The following is a 15,253-nucleotide window of genomic DNA, read 5'->3' as shown; positions in this document are numbered from 1 at the left end:
ATAGGGTAGGATTAATAATTTCTGCTAGCAATCACAGTCTATGATAACGGTAGGATTACAGAACTGTTTCTTGCTGCCATTAGCTCACAATGACTTCTTCGGTATTCCTTAGTAGACTGGTTCTTCGCCTACAAATGTAATGAAATTCCAGCCAAAAGCTTAACCACCAACAATATACGTCCCTTGAGTCTAATATAAGGATGGGAAACAGTTATGACAGGCAAGTAGTCGCGGTTATTTATCCATAACCGTTTAAGCGTATACCCGCAGAACCATTTACCCGTTGGGTAATTGTGTAAACGGTTATACACATACACGTTTATAAACGGTTAACTTTAACCATAACCGTGTACCCATTTAACTGTAATTGCATACCCATTTACCCATTTATCCGTTTACCCCGATTATCCTTTTTACTCATTTACCCTTTTTTTTATCCATTTATAGGTACATTTAATATGCATTTTCGTATTTCAATCTTTTATGTCCTCATACCATTTTAATATGTTTTTTTTTTGTCAAATGATAGATTTTGTTAGTTTAGATGTTAGATTAGCCACCGACGTGGTTCGAACCCATGTCGTCATGCAAGAACTCAACATCTTTCCACCAATGCGGTAAAAGACCACTTGCATACCATTTTAATAATTGAAATTATAGTTTACGAACGATATTTTTAGTTGTTATCAATGAACAAAATATAATAAATTTGCTAAGAATTGATTTGTTTACTAGACCAATGAACGACGTTTTTAATAAATTTGCTAAGAATTGAGGAGAAATATCAACACAAGGGCAGAAATGCTACATAATTTGCAGCAATCTCAAATATCACCATGCCTTTTTAGTAAATTCCCCCCAGCTTTCATTTGTAATTTGGTATTATTTCCATTCTAGTATTCGTATAACATCAGATGAGTTCAAAGATGTTAACAAATATATTAAAATAAATAGTTAAACGGGTATCTATTTATAACCGCGGGTAATACTCTTAACCACCCATTTAAAATTTACAGGTAAACAAGTATACCAATAACCGTTTATTTTTTAAATGATTATCCATAACCGTAACCGTGAGTTTTAAATGAGCGGATAACCGCGTTACCCTACGCGTGGGTATTTTGGCCATCCCAAATTTGACCATCTTCAGACCATCTCCAAAGGAGATGTCAAATCCTAGGTGAAATTCCATGTAATCAAATTTGAAGGTAGAAGTGAGCTCCAACTGATATGTCAATCCTATGTGGATTGACATATGAGTTTTCATACGTCAAATTTGACATATGAGAAAAGACGATGTCAAATTTTTTTAATTATTTTATTATGTGAGTTCTATTGACGCACCAATTATAGATCTTAAAAAATGTATTTTAATTGATTTCTTTTTTAAATAGGTCCTATAAATATCATTTATAACAAAGAAACATATCGGTTGGAAAAAGAAAAAAAATCTGATATTGTCACATCAACTATCAAATTAACATTTAACATTTATCTTTTGGCATCTCCTTTGAGATACCCTCAGTCCACTGCTTCTCGCTGGCTACACACAAAAGAAGTAGTTCAAAGATTTAGGGAAAGTACTTGAGAGTGATTACATCCACAACCCTGATAGACGAACAATCCAAGAACCAACATTATGAAATTTTCAGATTAAATTTTTTATTTTTTTATTTAAACTCCATTCCAACTTGTACTATAGACGGATTGTGCATGTCTAAGGTGCAGACAAAGGGTGCGGACCATCCGTGCGAATGATGATTTGATGGCTGAGAAGGGACAAGCTGACAAGTAGAACCAGGTTGTTGTAACCCAGTGCAATAAAAAAAAATTAAAAATTTTCATTGAGTTGGTATCTTTTGTTTGTGAGAGGGAAATAGGGAGCAAGAGGGCCTGAAAAGAGGGGTTCTTGCTCCAATTGAAGAGAGAAAGAGAGGGAGTTGGAGTTTGGAATGGATTTTAGGTGGATTAAAGCTGAGTTGCGGCTGTGACCATGTAATCCTATAACTTTAATTTTGTTTTTTTTTTTTGTTTTTTGTTCAGTTGATTTGTTTTTCAACGGCGAGAGAGGGGGAGAATAGGATTGTCTCCGACAGGAATTGAAAACCCCATTCCAATTTGTACTGTAGACGAAACAACTTGCGGTTGTTGATTACGGGCTTTCTTCTGTGGCCCAAATAAATGTGTAGTTTCTCGACCCTTCAAAACTTAATTCTCTTTTTGGGCCGTATGTGATTTCATGAGTCCCAATATTACTACAACCTTCAAGGTTCTGGTTCTTTAACTCACGAGAGTTCTGAGGCTATTTCAAAGGCTTCCATCTTCATTCGCTCATCGAGAGAGAGGGAGTTTTGGATTGGCTCAAGACGCAGACAGCGAAAGAACTCGTTGTTAATTTGGTTCAATAGGGAAGCTTTTAATTTCGAGGTTTTGGGTTTTTGGAGTCTAGGTCGTGCTGTTTTTGTCAATTTCAGCTTCGCCAAGCTGCCTCAGGTGCAAGCATTTGATCTCCGAAGGCCCGGCGTTGCAGATGATTGGCATCCAAAGAGAGAATATAATTTTGGATATAGAAATTGACCAATTAATCGGGTACTTATAAGGAGGCCAATTCGACCATCGATTTCTAGAAAAAGTACATTTTGATTCTGGTTATTGATGAATTTTTTTATTTTATTTTTCTGTTCAGTTTGGAGATGAGAATGTGGAGTTGTTTTCTATGGCGGTTATGAGTTTGACGATTTTGGGCCTAGTTTTGGCTATAAGAAAGAATTAGAGTGTTGCTTTGTTAAGTTGAGTTAGGAGAGGATGAAGATATTGCAGGAAGCTTGGTTTTACAAGAGATTTTTGGGGTTGGTTTCATGGACATTTTTTGGGAGCCACGAGGGTGGCTCAGGAGGTTGGATGGTCATTCTTGGTGCTTGAATTGCCATTTGTAAAAAGTTTTGGTGCGGAGAATACCCAGGTGAACTTGAAGCAGTGAGCAAGTTCCGCGTTGGTTAGTGGTTTGGTTCCACAGAACGTGGGTGCAGTTGCTGGGTCGAATTCGATGAGGTTATATCAATTTATCAATATCGAGGCTAAGTCCATCAACTTCTGTTTTTGAGGTGGCGTCAAAAAAAATTCAGCTGCAATCCAATTATTAGGCCCCACAGTTTGCTCAGTCGATTTATCCATTTCTTTAGATCTACATACTATTATTTTCTGATCTCCCGGCAATGGGAAAGGCTTTAGCTAATGCTCAAAAGATGCTCTACGATGTGAACAGAGGTGAAGCTGTAGATACCAATGTTATATTTGAAGTCTATGCCTTTCAGATTGCAGTCGAGGGGCTGAGAATTTCTATGAACAATGCTGGTCACCTTCCCACTAATAAAATAAGGGATCCGAACTTAAATCAGGTTGAGTTTGCTGATCTTCAAGTTAAGGACAAGGCACACGTTCTGCTGGTAGAGGCCCTTCGTGGCCAGACTAAGAAGTTCAAGACCATAGTGGCAGTAGTGGATGTTAGTGGCTTAGCATGTCTTAGAAAACACTGGAACACTCATGTCCCATTAGAGGTCAAAGGATATGGTTGGAAAGATTGTTATTAATTGTGAAGGTGAGAGGGAAAAGTCAAATGATACTCCCTGGAAACAACTACTAACTGATTGACCTTTGCTGGCAGTAGAGGCAGGGGTAACAGCAGTTTTAGGAGCATCTCCACTCTCCAAAGCTGCGACACTCAAGGTTCTTGCTTCAACCTTGATGAAAGTGGTGACTTTCACAGTTCCAGCTTCCCTTAAACTCTTCCTAAGCCAAACCCATAAGACGGTGGGATTTGGATTGGCTCAAGACGCAGACAGCGAAAGAACCCGTTGTTAATTTGGTTCAATAGGGAAGCTTTTAATTTCGGGGTTTTGGGTTTTTGGAGTCTAGGTCGTGCTGTTTCTGTCGATTTCAGCTTCGTCAAGCTGCCTCAGGTGCAAGCATTTGATCTACGAAGTCCCGGCGTCGCAGATGATTGGCATCCAAAGAGAGAATATAATTTTGGATATAGAAATTGACCAATTAATCAGGTACTTATAAGGAGGCCAATTCGACCACCGATTTCTGGAAAAAGTACATTTTGATTCTGGTTCTTGATGAATTTTTTTATTTTTTTTTTCTGTTCAGTTTGGAGATGAGAACGTGGAGTTGTTTTCTATGGCGGTTATGAGTTTGACGATTTTGGGCCTAGTTGGGGCTAGTTTCTTTGTTAAGTTGAGTTAGGAGGATGGCGGTCTTGAAAATTAAAAAGGGTTAGTGCTATTGTAATGGCACTTGCATTTGTTTTGAACCTACAAAATATTTGGCCGTTTTCGGTACTGAAATCCGACGACCTCCTGAATATATTAGGACTGGTGGGTATATCGTGGAAAAAAACGGTGTTTTTGCTCCAAATAACTCATTCAAATTTATGATTTACTTGACAAACATCCTTTAAGTATGCTGTTCAGCAATTATTATACACCGCAGATCCCTTGTTTTGCAGGGAGAGTAACACAAGAATGTGCAATATATAGATTTGGACTCTCTTGATTGATCTTCTCAGCGGAAAGCGTATCCCCTCTAGCCATGTAAGTTACTCTTTTACCTACGATAAAATATAGTTTAAATTCAATTGTTATGAACTCTGCGTGAGGATTTATCCTTCTTAGGATATGTAAACACAAGTAAGTAAATTTATTCATCTGGTGGTTGATCATTTTGTCCCATGCCCGAGACCTGATTCGAGACAGAAATCTTCAGATGCTGACAGATTCTTGCTTGGAAGGACAGCTTTCTAATGATGATGGTACTGAGTTGGCACACTTGGCTTCACTATGTTTACAATCTGAACCCCGAAAGCTACCAAATCCAAAGTCATTAGTTGCTTCTTTGACTCCTCTTCAGGAAGAAATTGAGGTTGGTTCTGTCTCCTTTGTTTCTCTTATTAAGCATTCTATTCCCAACTTTACTCAGGGAGCATAGTTTGACTGCTTAAAATCTTCACACAATTGTTTGTAGATCTATAGTTTAGGGCAGTCTTGTAAGCAATATAGTCATACGCTATCTTCTTTTCACTGGACACAATCTCAGCTATTTGTGTAAGTTCATATCCATCGATTTTTTATTTGTTGTAATACTGAACCTTGTACCAAGCGGAAATTATTTGAAAATTTGGGAAAGGGGCATGACACTAATTTGTTATTAGTGAGGACTTGAGAGAGCTACACTTTTGTTTAGTGCCTTTCATGGTGAATGATACTCTATAAAATATGAATCTCTATGCCCTGAAACTGTGGGTCCTTAACTACAAGGGTTTTCATTGATACCGTACTTGTTGGCTGCCAATTAGAAACAATCAGATCTGCACCATCGTAGTAGTAAGTAGTTTAATCAAATATAGATGCTTAACTTGATGCTGGTAGCTATATCCGGTTCCTTCTTTTGTTTTGATGGGTATCCCACACGGTACCTCCTGGTCTTCTCTTTCACCAGTCGGTGAAGCCTGCTCAAGAAGGGATTTGACTGCTATACATGAGATCCTAGAGAATATCGACTACAAAAACGATGGAATGACAAATGAGGTTCTATATTTGTTTAACTAATGGAGAAATATCTAATAAGTTGTGTTGTATACATATTTAGCCTTCCCAATAGTTACGTTCCACTGCAGCTCTTTTCCAAATGTGGACTGACCAAATGCAGGAACCATTAGAATCAAAGAAAAGGGGGGATTCTGCTTTTAAGCACAAGGACTTCAGAACCGCAATTGAGCAATTCACAGGTTAGGTTCTTATTATGATACTTGTGGGAAATTCTGAGTAGAGCTGGATAATAGTTACTTTCATGTTCTTTAACTGACCTGTTAAATTAAATTACTAAACACAGCTTCGTACGAAATTTTGTTTGGTTTAGATTTCCGGTCAGAATATGATTGTTACATCTTATCTTCTAATTCTTGATAGTAAGAAACAAGATTGGTAGTTTAAGGTACCTTAGAGTATCTGAACCTAGTAACTCCACTTCCATGACCGATAAAAAGAACAAAACTGAAAGAAAAAACAAAAAAGGTAAATCCTTAATTGCTGCTTTCTCTGCATTTGTTATCGTTGCCGACAGTCTTATTTCGCTTGCAGTGTGTATTGTATTTGAATTGTTTTATTTGATTTGATTTCTTGTGTGTCACATGATTCGAATATATGAATTACTTTGACAAAATGGAAAGAAAAAATAGAAAGTTGTAAAAAACAGTGGTAGGGAGGATGTCGTTCAGAAGCTTGTTATTTATGTACAGAAAGCACATAGGATTCCTAGTGTTTTATTTCTGATGAAGAAAGTAATAATTAGTTCGTCAAACATCGTCTGACCGTTGTTAGACATAGATATATTACTACTTGGATATAAAAAATAAAATAAAAAGGTTAACCCTACTGCAACCAATCCATTGAACTAAAATTTACGACGAATAAAAAAATCATATGCAGTCCAAAATTAACTGAATTTCTTCAGTATATATAAACTTCTTACGAAGACCAAAGCAATCATATGCCGTCCAAAATTAACTGAATCCATTGTCCTCTTGTTCAGACTCTCGGCTGCTGTTCATGACGGCTGGGCAGAGTTCTTCCCACTTGAAACTTCTGCTTATCGCTCATGTCGAAGAACCGATGAGTATGCCTTGTTCACCGTGGGTAATGGCTCCAGAAGGAGAATGTTGCTACCGACAGTAGTGTAAGAGTCATTCAAACCCATGAGAAGCTTCATTGTTTTCTGAGTTTCCACATATGAAGCGATCACCTTCTTTGTTTAGCAGCGGCATGCCAGGATTGAGCATCGTACATCTCGTTCATCCCAAAGGCTTTTAAGCTTTGTTAAGTAAGAACTCACAATCATATTAGCTTGCACACAATCGTGGATTTCGTTCTCTATGTGAATGTCTTAACCAAGATATAAATTCAGGTATTGCATGTTCAAGTTTTGTTATTTTTAAGGTTAATCATCCGCTGCATCATCTGTGATTCATGTTTGTTTCTCTCAACCTAAAACCATAACCTTGCTTCTCCAATTCTCTCTCGCACTGGAATTAAATCTCATATATATCTTTTGATTCACAGGTTCAATGAACACTTTTGTCAATGTAAATGAATCAATATTTCCTACTATTTTGCATGTAAATACTCCAAAATTTTGTAATCTTTTGTATAAGTATTGTTATCGATCTAATCGTTTTTGCATGTACATGATCTTTTGTATGTAAAAGTGTACCACACGTTTTCAATGCAAATAGTAATATCTTTTGTAACATAATCTTTTATATCTTACAAACATTTTCTTCCATACGATTCTAATCCCACCAAAGCCAACTAAAAATCAACTTACAATAACATCTTTCTTAACAATATTCACAGAAAAAAACAGTTGCTTGGAGAAGTCCCAATGAATTAAAGTTCTTACAAACGAGGCACGGTATCAAATCATTTACCAAGGAAAACATATCCCTGGTACATTTCTGCAATCTCGGTATAACTGGAATGAAGCAGCATCTAACACTTGATAGCTTATGCAGACATGGAAGCCACGCAGTTGAACTGAAGTGAAGAAGATGCCTGGAGCTACTGATAAAAATAAACAAGCACCGGTAAGTTCGAAGAAGACAATTGATCATAAAAACCAAATTAATCGTGATGAATCAATGAGAGAAAGATCACATACCGCAAATTACAGCTTATCTATTAAGCATCCGTTAATTTCCGCTTGATCAACACTACCCTCACATAAAGCCAATCATTCAGCGAATTCAAGAACTTGAAGTATGTGTACCTCCATCCCCTTATGAATATCAGACTTCCACAAACTCCCCAAAATCCAACAAAAAACCCAAGCCACATGCTGATGTAAAATCCGTAGCGTGTAAGCTGATCATCCTTGTCTTCTTCGTTACTAACTTGATCTGGAACCATTTCTTCGATATCACACGGATTTTGAAGTGGAGGTCCACAGAGCTGTGGATTTCCAGCATAAACAGAGGGATCAAAACTTTGGAGCTAGGTGCCAGTTGGAATCTTTCCAACCAAGTTGTTGTGTGACAAGTCCAAGACACCAAGACGACTTATCCGAGCAAGGCTTGTTGGAATTCTTCCGTCTATATGATTTCTCGACAAATCGAGTGAATCCAAGGACTCCAATTTTCCAATGTCTGGAGTAATTTGACCTGTAAGTTGGTTTCTAGAAAGGTTTAAAGAAACCAAGCCAACAAGACGACTGATTTCGCTCGGAATCTCCCCAGTCAATCTATTGCTTGAGAAATCAATACTTCTCACAAGCCCCAAAGTATTCCTGTAAACCCGCATGCTTCCTTTCCATATGAAGATTTCATCGTCCTCATAAAGATCCTCCCAGGATGATGGTTGATCAGCAATTCTCGAGTAAGCATGTTGGACGGTTAGAAATGAATTTCCTTTCTGAGCCAGAGTGGTCAACTTTTTTAGGCAATTCGGTATTCCTCCAGATATGTTGTTCACAGAGACATCCAAAATTTGAATGTATATTAGATCACATAGTTGCGACGGCAAGCTTCCATTGAAGTGGTAAGAGGAAAGCATTAGGATAACCAAGTTTCGAAAGCTAGCCCCCAACCATTTAGGTATTGATCCCGACAACTGGTTATCTGCAAGATCAAGGACCATTAAACTCCTGCAATTCTTCAAGGATAAGGGCAACTCTCCCACAAACTCATTGCTTCTTAATTCAAATGTTTCGATCCCAAACAAGGAGCCTATCGTGGTAGGAATTTTTCCCGAAAGAGCATTGGAACTCAAATCAAGCATGATGAGATTGCTATGTGTCAAGCATTCTGGAAGTTCTCCAGAGATATTGTTGTATGAGAGATTAAGAAAACGTAATCGCATAGTTGCATTTGCACACAAGAAAGAAATAGAACCTGAAATGTTATTATTAAAGAGATTCAAATATGATGCTTGTGATAGAGTTGCGGGAATTTGACCTTCAATTTGGTTCGAACTCAAATGCACTTCAGGATAATTTGCAAAATTCACTGTCAAATTTGTAAACACTTCTCCAATTCGGTTATGGGAAAGAATGACAATTTCCACGTTACGAGTCATACCCCAAAACCAGCTTGGAAGGATATCCACAATTCCAGCATCAGAAATATCGAGGTATGAATACTCATTCTGAGATTGAAGCCATTTCGGAAAATACGGACCCATCTTGCAAGACCTCAAACTTATATAGTCCAGTTGGAAAAGAGGAGTCCAATTAGAATGGAAGTTTAAAACTAGTGAGTTAGAGGATAAATCTAATACCCTTAATTTGGAGAGTTTAGAGAAATGGGAATCTGAAATCACCCCTTCCAAAGCATTCATACCAAGGCCAATAGCCTGGAGCTTTGACATTTGCCAGATACTTTCAGGTATTCTTCCACTTAATTGATTGTAAGAAATATGTAATTCTTTCAACGATAAAAACTTGGTGAGATCAGGTAATGACCCTGCAAGTTGATTTTTATCGAGCCATAAATTCTCCAAGGAGTTTTGAGCACATGAAGACAATATTTGAACAAATTTGGAAAACTGTCCACTCAAATTGTTGCCGTTAAGAAGCAAGGATTGCAAACTACATAACCTAGAGAGAGAATGGGGTTCTGCTCCTTCAAGTTGGTTTTCAGAGAGATCAACAATGCAGGAGTGCTCATGTTCCCGAGAACATCAGGAATTGAACCGGTCAAATGGTTGGAATAGAGATCAAGATCAACAAGGCTGGTATTGAAGTTGGACATCCACAGAAAGATTGAAGTTGAGAGACTGTTCAAGGAAAGATAAATGCTACAAAGAGATTTAGAAGAATTTATGCTTGAAAGAGTGGAACGAACTGGAGGAGAAGGAAGATTACACCCGTCTAATGTCAAGTTTGTCAGTTTGGGGAGTATATTAACTGCTTCCGGCCAATAAAAAACATTACTGAGACTGGCTAAACTCAAGTCCAAATATGTCAACGAAGAAAGACAAGGGAGCCAATTGAGATTTTCTAAATTACCGAAGTCATTGCCGCCGAGATCAAGGTGCTTCAAGTTGGTAAGGTTTCCAACCTGAATTATAAAGGTTTGAATAATGCTTTTGCCCAGTTGTTTTGTTTGGTTATCCATGTAAAGTAAGCTTTAGCTTGATACAATTATTGGCATCATTTTTTTTTAATTGTTTTGTCATTTTTAGTACTGGAATATATGCATCTTACCTTATTTTTGGTAATGGAATAAATAAGCATTCGGCCTCCTTTTGAAGTTTCAACAATGCATACATTAGTGATATAGTGTACCATGCAACCGTGTTTTTTCTGTTTTATTTGAACAAATGATATTATCTACACTAAGGGGTGAGGGAGTGGGCTAAGCCTCAAAATGAACTAACAATAATGTGGTTCAAATTCACTTTTGGCGATAATCAAACCTAAAACCTCTCACTTACAAGTGAAAATAAATATCACTAGACCGTAATACTAAGTGGTCATGCAACGGTGTTATCTTTATTGAAAATATACATTAAAAAAAACCCAACCCCACAAGAAAAATCAAACCAAACCAAACCGAATGGTAACTTCGGTTCGATTTTCGGTTTCGGCAAAAAACCAAACAGAAATGAACCGAACCCACCTCTACAACCCAATAAATAATCAGGTGGAGGTCGGGTTGGGTTTCGGCAAAAAAACCAAACAAAAAGGAATCGAACCTACCCCTACAACCCAATAAATAATCAGGTTGAGGTTGGGTTGGGTTTCGGCAGGTTTGTACTTCACTCTAACCCTCTTTATTAGGTTTGAAATCGGGTTGGGCATGAGCAGATTTAGGTTGACCCAACCCGTGTTGTACCCCTACTTGTGAGAAATGTAAAATAGAATTTTTAGATTGCTAATAACAGTTCTCAAAAAAAAATTTTTTTGACAAACTTGAGATGAAAATACATTAAGGATCAAAGTGAAGCAACTCAAAAAGGGGGATTTTCTTTAAATCCTTGACTAATATCTTTTTGCACAAAATCGAAAATGATTTGAAAAGCCACTTGATATAATTATTTATATTCATAATAAAACTATGTAATATTTTGATGTGGCAACACTCTTTTTTCCCTTTGTGTGGATTAAAATTCCCCAAGATGATTTTTATCAAGGCCTCATCTCATAAGTATGGCATTTTCACTATATATAATATCTTGGGTTAATCTCAGTTTACTATCTTGAAATTCGTAGTTTTTAACACTTGGTACATAAAGTTTCTTTCATCCCAGAATCACACCTCAAGTCTTAATTTTCATACAGTCTCATACATCCGTTAAAATTTCCGTCAGAACCTCCGTTAACTGATGATATGGTGCCCACGTGGACAATAATTAGGTGCCATGTGGACATAAAAAAATTGAAAATTAAGAAAATTAAAAATAAATAAAAACTAGGATAAATTTCAATTTACTACCTTGAAGTTTTTTATTTTTAATATTTCATATATAAGTTTTTATCTTTCAATCTGGTACCTAAAATGATGATTCTTGGACAGTTTCATACATTCATTAAGTTTTATGTTAAAACAGTAGTTAACATGTGACGTGGCGCCCACATGGACGATGACTGGGCGCCACGTGTTAATTTAAGCCCCACATGGATATTAAAATTTTTTAAATTTAAAATAAAATGAAGGGTTGAAATTATGGAGTTCCTAGCGAGTTACCTCCAAATTGAAGGTGGCTCTCCTAGTGCTATTGTTTCAAATTCGACACCCCGCTTCAATCTTTGTGACAACGTGTTGCGATCGGCAAGGCTGAGTCTCCCTAGGTTAAGTTTTAAACTCGTCAGGAACTTGGTGTTTTTAATTTTTTAATATGCACGTGGGCCATAGATTGACACATGGTGCATAGTCATTGTTCACATGGATGTCATTTCACAGGTTAACTGCGATTTTATTAGAAAGTTTATCAGATGTATGAAATTATCTAAGAATTATCACTTTATGTGCCAGACTAGGATGAAAACAAAACTTAATGTATGAAATATTGAAAAACCAAGAAACTTCAAAGTAATAAACTGAAAACTTACCCTAGTTTTTAATTTTAATTTTTTTAATGGCCACGTGGCACATATTGATATGTGGCACTCAGTCATTGTCCAATTGAGCGCCACGTCATCAGTTACCAAAGGTTTTGACGGAAAACTTAACAAATGTATGAGACTGTCCCAAAATTAAGACTTGAGGTATGACTCTGGGAAAAAAATTTCATGTACCAAATATTGAAAACGACGAAACTTCAAGGTAGTAAATTATCAAAATAAAATCATGAACATAATGTAATTTCACACAAACCAAATTTTTTTTTCAAACGCCATCATCATTGCATTTTAATTATAAATTATTGGTGGAATTAGACTTTGCAGTCATAGTTCATTTGGCGTTGCAACTTGTTGGCAATAATCATCCTTTAGGTATCCTTGTTTTGGCCTATCGAGATTTGCTTTCAAGATCTTGGCAATGCTATGACAACCCGTCCCTAATTTTATGATTTTATTAATTTTAAAAGAGTGAATTGACGAAAGTACCCCTAGAAACAAGATTGTTGACTTTTGTGGACCGTATTTTGTGACTCATACGAACTATTATTTTACCGTATTCTCGAAGTACTCAACGGTTCGAACGCATAGGCGCACTCTTATATTTATACACTTTTAGGTTTAAATTTATTCACATTTTTCCACATCACTACACTTTATGGCTTGGTCACCTTCCTGGTATCGATCAACGCATCTCGATTCGGAGTCCAAGTGGACATTCTGGGTCAAGGTGTGTCAAATGCAAACTTCGGCATGTCTACAGAGAAAAGAATTTTGTAGGGGACAATTTAGCAGCCTATAGTCTTAATTTAGATTTAGGTAATTTTTATTTTGATACTCCTCTTTCTTGTTCAATTAGATTTATCCGTGAAGATCAACTTAGGATATTACGATTTAGATTTATTATGGAATGAATTTGTTTGGCCTCTTACTTTTAGCCTCATTTTCAACCAAAAAAAAAAAAATTCCAAAAAATCATCTCTCTCCCACTTTTCTCCTTTTCATATATTGTATATTTTTTTTAAACTTTTATATTTTAATATAGTAATTTATAAAATAAAGGAATAAACCCATTTTGCTTCCAAGTCAAACTGAACTTCCAATTGCATATTGTGCTTTCTTCCCCTCCCAACAATGAAAAACCCTTACTTAATCACTTTCTCCAAAACCAACTCTCAAAAGTCTCCATCTTTAAACCCTTTTTCTTTCCACAGAATCCAAGCGAAAGCAAAAGCATCACGATTCACTCAAAAACCGAAGGGCTGGTGAGGAGGACAACCATGGTGGCCACTGTCATTGCTCCTTATTTCCTCTTGACTGCTGATTACCGCTCCAAGCCCAACGCTCTCGACCCTGTAAGTTCCTTTTTCTTCCCGCAATTTCATCTTCTGAAATCAAACTTTGATCTTTTTACGAAAAGGGTAGCGAGAAAATGAAAACTTAATCTCTTGGTTCACAATTTAATTTCTCAGGTCTGCAATTTGAGCTCACAAATTTTGGGGTCTTTCCATTTCAGGTTCGATTTACAATTGTTAGTTGTAGAATGAATGTGGGTTGTGTAACTGGACTAGTTTGGTATATTTTGTTTTCACTTTTCGTCGACTTTGTTCACGTCTTTTTTAGCAAAATGATAATGTGAGTGAGATTCTGGGAAGTTTTGTCTGCCTGTGTAGTTACCACTCTGTAATTACAAATGTTTTGGTATTTGATTGCTCAAGATGCCCAAAGCGATCTTTCTGTCATTTAGATTTGATTGTTTACGACGAAGCCAAAGTTACGATTGTAAAAAGCTGGAGAAAATGTGATTAAGGAATGCTCTTGGACTGCTATACTGTGTAGATTGTTTGAGCACTTTGTTTTTTTCTTCTCTGAATGTAGAGGAGCATTTTTAATCAGTTAGGAACGACGTGTTTAGCGAAAATTGGTAATTTAATGTACCTTAGAGTACCTGAACCTAGTAACTCTACTTGCATGACCAATAAAAAGAACAAAACCCGAAAAAAAACTTAGTAAATCCTTGATTGCTGTTTTATCTGCATTTGTTATCATCGCTTGCATTTTTATTTCACTTGCAGTTCATTGATGTTGAAACAATGGTTTCTCCAACAATTTTTGCCCGGCGTTGTTTGTCTTATCTCATGAGTGACAAGCCTCACGAAGCTCTCAACGATGCAATGCAAGCACAAGAAGTTTCCCCTGTTTGGCACATTGTATCTTATCTTTGGGGTGCTTCCCTTTCGGCCCTTGGAATGGACAGTGAAGTTCAAGCAGTACTTGTTATGAACCCTGAGAGCGACCGAGCAGAAATATTTGAAAACTTGGGAAAGGGATGTGAAAAAGCAGAAATATTTGCTTGGAAGGACAACTTTCTAACTATTGACCGATTCGTTATTTGTATTAATACTGAACCTTGTACCAAGCAGAAATATTTGAAAACTTGGGAAAGGGACGTGACTCTAATTTGTTATTAGTGAGGACTTGAGAGAGCTACACTTTTGTCTAGTGCCTTTCATGGTGAATGATACTTCATAAAATTAATATCAATCTCTCATGCCCCAAAATTGAGGGTAGTTAACTACAAGGGTTTTTAGTGATACCGTACCTGTTGGGTGCCAATTAGAAGCACTCAGATCTACACCGTCGTAGTAGTTTAATCATATATAGATGCTTAACATGATGCTGGTAGCTGTATCCTGGACTTCCTTTATTTCTTTTTGCTTACCTCTGCAGGTTCCTTCTTTTGTTTCGATGGGTATCCCACACGGTACCTCCTGGTCTTCTCTTTCACTACTTGGTGAGCCTGCTTAAGAAGGGATTTGACTGCTATATATGTTATCCTAGAGAATATCGGCTATAAAGACGATGGAATGACAGTGAGGTTCTATTTTTGTTTAATTAATGGAGAAATATCTAATAAGTTTTGTTGTATATATATTTAGCCTTCTCAATGATTTTGTTCCACTGCTGCTCTCGCTCCAAATGTGGACTGACCAAATGCAGGAATCATTAGATTCAAAGAAAAGGGGGGATTCTGCTTTTAAGCACAAGTACTTCAAACCACAATTGAGTGTTATTCATAGGTTAGGTTCTTATTATGACAGTAATGGGAAATTCTAAGTAGAGATTTGATAAGAGTTGC

The 15,253-nt window shown here is 36.9% G+C and overlaps 1 long non-coding RNA gene and 1 pseudogene across 3 annotated transcripts; one reads left to right on the top strand and one right to left on the bottom strand.

The window, feature by feature from the left end:
• Positions 1–4,367: 4,367 nt before the first annotated feature.
• On the top strand, positions 4,368–7,267 carry LOC137719641 (uncharacterized). 3 transcript variants are annotated; one of them, XR_011066425.1, is made up of 5 exons: positions 4,368–4,379; positions 4,495–5,788; positions 6,592–6,735; positions 6,818–6,963; positions 7,119–7,267. It is a non-coding gene; the product is annotated as an uncharacterized lncRNA (long non-coding RNA). The 3 variants fall into 3 exon arrangements; XR_011066423.1 differs by having other exon boundaries at positions 6,818–7,267; XR_011066424.1 differs by lacking the exon at positions 4,368–4,379 and having other exon boundaries at positions 4,396–4,595; positions 4,768–5,788; positions 6,818–7,267.
• A 107-nt stretch (positions 7,268–7,374) lies between these two features.
• On the bottom strand, positions 7,375–10,168 carry LOC137719819 (receptor-like protein EIX2; annotated as a pseudogene).
• Positions 10,169–15,253: the final 5,085 nt, after the last annotated feature.

This window comes from Pyrus communis, chromosome 16 (genome assembly GCF_963583255.1).
Source record: "Pyrus communis chromosome 16, drPyrComm1.1, whole genome shotgun sequence".
In the NCBI taxonomy this organism is placed as follows: Eukaryota; Viridiplantae; Streptophyta; class Magnoliopsida; order Rosales; family Rosaceae; genus Pyrus; species Pyrus communis.
Note: the sequence above shows the minus strand (reverse complement) of the source record. Positions and strands in the feature narration are given on the sequence as shown.